This window comes from Dipodomys spectabilis, unplaced genomic scaffold (assembly GCF_019054845.1).
Source record: "Dipodomys spectabilis isolate Male_0828 unplaced genomic scaffold, ASM1905484v1 ptg000295l, whole genome shotgun sequence".
Lineage (NCBI taxonomy): Eukaryota > Metazoa > Chordata > Mammalia > Rodentia > Heteromyidae > Dipodomys > Dipodomys spectabilis.
The window spans coordinates 7,084,636-7,088,155 of record NW_024870972.1 but is presented as its reverse complement, the minus strand read 5'-3'; the positions used below and the strand labels follow the sequence as shown (position 1 = coordinate 7,088,155).

The following is a 3,520-nucleotide window of genomic DNA, read 5'->3' as shown; positions in this document are numbered from 1 at the left end:
CTTGTACCACAGATCCATTTCTAGCTTTTGCAGGTTACTTTCAAATCAAAATCTAATAGACTTTTTTTCTTGGTCTGATTTCAAACCACAATCATCAGATTTTGTCTTTTTGATTAGCTAGGATTAAAGAAATGAGCCACCAGTGTGGATCCTACTATTTCCTATACTAATCTAATGCACATACTTAGATAGTAATTTAAAACTGAGAGCATAGAAGCAAGATGTACAGTGATGATCTTGTCCTGTCAGAAATTCAAGTTAGTAATGTAAATTTCTTCTTAAGAACATACACAAAAAATACTTAGGAAGAAATCTGATGATGTGTGTGTATATGTGTGTATATGTGTGTATGTGTGTGCGCGCGCTGTTGCAATATGTTCCACATAGAAGCACTGTGCAGGGTGTCCAGCCATTCACAGTTATTGCATGAATATCTGCCTTGACTACCAACTCATGGACAATGTCTAAGTGTCCACTCTAGGCTTCCCTATGAAGAGGGATATACTCATCCTCATCCTTAGTATTCATATGAATGGCCTTTTTGGAAAGTAGTCTCCACACTTTAGTAAGCTGCAAGGCAAGCACTATACCATGAGCCACCTTCCCAGCCCAAGGATTAAAATTCTTGTCTGTAATTTGGTCAAAGGTATGTCTCTTTATGTAGGCTACTAAAAATGTGTTTACTAATTTAAAGTAAATAAATAAATTCTATTTCCATCTCTTTAAAAAAATTGTTCTGTAAATCGATCAGAAGCATGGATTTTGTGGCTAGATAGGTCATTGCACAACTGTATCTCTTTTCCTCTCTCTCTTTCATGTTTCTCATAGATAATATAATTGCTCCATAATTATCCTAATTTGTTTTGCTTTTATATTTTCGGTTGTATCATTTCACTTTCTGCCCTGCCATTTCCCAAATCAGCACCACATAAACAGAAAAATCTGGAAGTGGTACTGTGGCTCAAGTGGTAGAGCACTTGCCTTGATTTGAAGAGCTCAAGGACAGTGCCCTGGCCCAGAGTTCAGACCCCACAACTAATTTAAAAAAACATCTAAATCCTTTATAATTCTAGTAACAGATCTGACTGAAATCAGTGGAATCACACTTTTCCTGTGCAATGAAGGAATAGGTCCAGGCTAGGAAAGTAACTAGAGAAGGCAGGCTGATTGTATCTGTGATAAATCTTTTTGGAAAATGGTATCGAGTATTACTTACTGGTGATCCACTTGTGCTGGAAGCATGATTCTGAACTATTGCTTGCTGATTCTGAACTATTGCTTTGATCATTATATTCTCCAAGAAGAAAAGTGAAATTCACCTAAAGACAATAAACAGGCCTATTTTTTATATGAAAACAAGTGTCTTAAAAAAACAAGGAATTTAAGTAGTTATGCAAAGTACTTCTATTTTACTACTGCATTATACATTTTTTTTCTAATTTGAGTACCAATGAATTATGGATCTATTAGAAAGCTCTTATGCTGAATAGTGAGTTCACTTACACTATTTCATGGTATTTCCCAAATCATTTACATATAAGGTATTGTTTCCTATTTTCTCATTCCTAGAATAAGCTGCACATGAAGATACCACTGGTCCACATTTTCAGTCTGTACCTTTGAATACGGAGCAAAATCTTTTTCTGCTCTCTATCAATCCCTACTCTCCAGGTAGAATAATTTAGAATAGTAAAAATGGAAAAAGAGAAAATAAATCACGGTGAAAAAACATACCGAAAATTCACCGGATTTTTCCGACCAGTTCAACCAACGTGAACTATACGGGAAATTCATTGACACTTCATTCCCACTGGTACTCAAAGTCTCTGGTTAGGCAATTCTGATGAAGACAAGGAACAATATGAAAAGTGAGAAATGGTATCAATTACAAGACAAAAATGGAGAAGGATCCAAGCAAATTTCTTCTTTGGGATGCTGAAATTAATCGGCTTACTACAGTGCAGAGACTACTTTCCAAAAAGGCCACTCATATAAATACTTGGGATGAGGATGAGTATACCCCTCTTCATCGAGAAGCCTACAGTGGACACTTAGATATTGTCCATGAGTTGGTAGCTCAAGGCAGACAGTCATGCAATAACTGTGAATAGCTGGACACCCCTGGACAGTGCTTATATGTGGAATAATACCAGAGTGGTTTCTTTCTTACTTCATCATGATGCAGATACAAATGCCCAAACTAAAGTCCTCTTGACCACCTTGCATCTTGCTGCTGGGAATAGAAATAGCAAAGATTTGCTGTATCTACTTCTGTTGAACAATTATATCAAACAAGGTCTGAAGAACAACTTGGAAGAAACTGCATTTGATATTGCCAAAAGGATAAGTATGTATCACTACCTCTTTGAAGTTGTGAAAGGCTTTACAAATTGTTCTCATAAATCGTAATGGTTTGGTTAAGTTCCTTAAATTTCAAAAATGCCAGTTCATCCTTTGTTCCCTCCAAAAGTCCTAATGGTTTGGTTAAGTTTCTTAAATTTCAAAACTGCCAGTTCATCATTCATGTCCCTACAAAATATTTTCACAATGCAAACCAACAGCAATATTTTACTTTAAAAAATCATGGATTCCATGTTATTCTTCCAAGTGAATTGCATGACATTGATGTCAAAATATATTCAAGAGTTGTTTGTATACATCTATAATGTTATTTGCAGAGTTTGTGATTTTTTTAAATCAGAAATAATTTTAACTTATCTGTGGAAATGAATAGTATAGAAACTTAAGTTATTCCTAGTGCTTGTCTGAAAAAAGTATATCTATGTTTGTATAATGTCCATAATCCATTTCCTTCTCTCCTAGATATAATATTTTGAATTCTACATTGTTTTATAATATATAGGTTAATTAATAAATGTGTCCATTCAAATTGCATTCCATATAGAAAAAGTTTAAGATTCCTTTTTTTCCCTAGGTCCTTATAGTATTTTATTTCTTTGGGATAAGATGACAATGTTATCTAATTTCAAGTTTTGTAAAGGTTATGCTATGTAATGGCCTTTCTAAAGTGAAGATTTAAACACGGATGTCAAACTAACCTTTAATTCTATGAATTATATGTGCTGTTACACTTGTACTTTTGTAATCAACTTTTTAATAACTGTTTTTCATTTCTTGCATCTGAAAAATGAAAAATATGGAGTACTTCACAAATTTTTATATTATCCTTGTGCAAGTGCCATGTTAATCTTGGTATTGTTGTCATTTGGTAGACCTGCTGCTGAAGCATGTAGTATCCTCTAAATTTAAGTAGCTAATGATGCAATCTTTATACAGGCATATATCCTTGGTTGCCTATTTGTAACAATGAACCCTTATTGTTCCTAAATATGTTATTGATCTTATTTCTCTAAATTTCTGTTTATAGTGGAAAAAACTTATATTGTTTGGTGGATTGCTCACATTTGCAATTTTTCTGTCAATTACTATTTTGTCTTTTTCATTTTAAATTTGATCATATTTTGAAGCCTTTATAGCTAAGTCCAAAGGTGATGGCTTT

The 3,520-nt window shown here is 33.8% G+C and overlaps 1 pseudogene; it reads right to left on the bottom strand.

Moving 5' to 3' along the window:
• Positions 1–3,151: 3,151 nt before the first annotated feature.
• LOC122127005 lies at positions 3,152–3,250 on the bottom strand (annotated as a pseudogene).
• Positions 3,251–3,520: the final 270 nt, after the last annotated feature.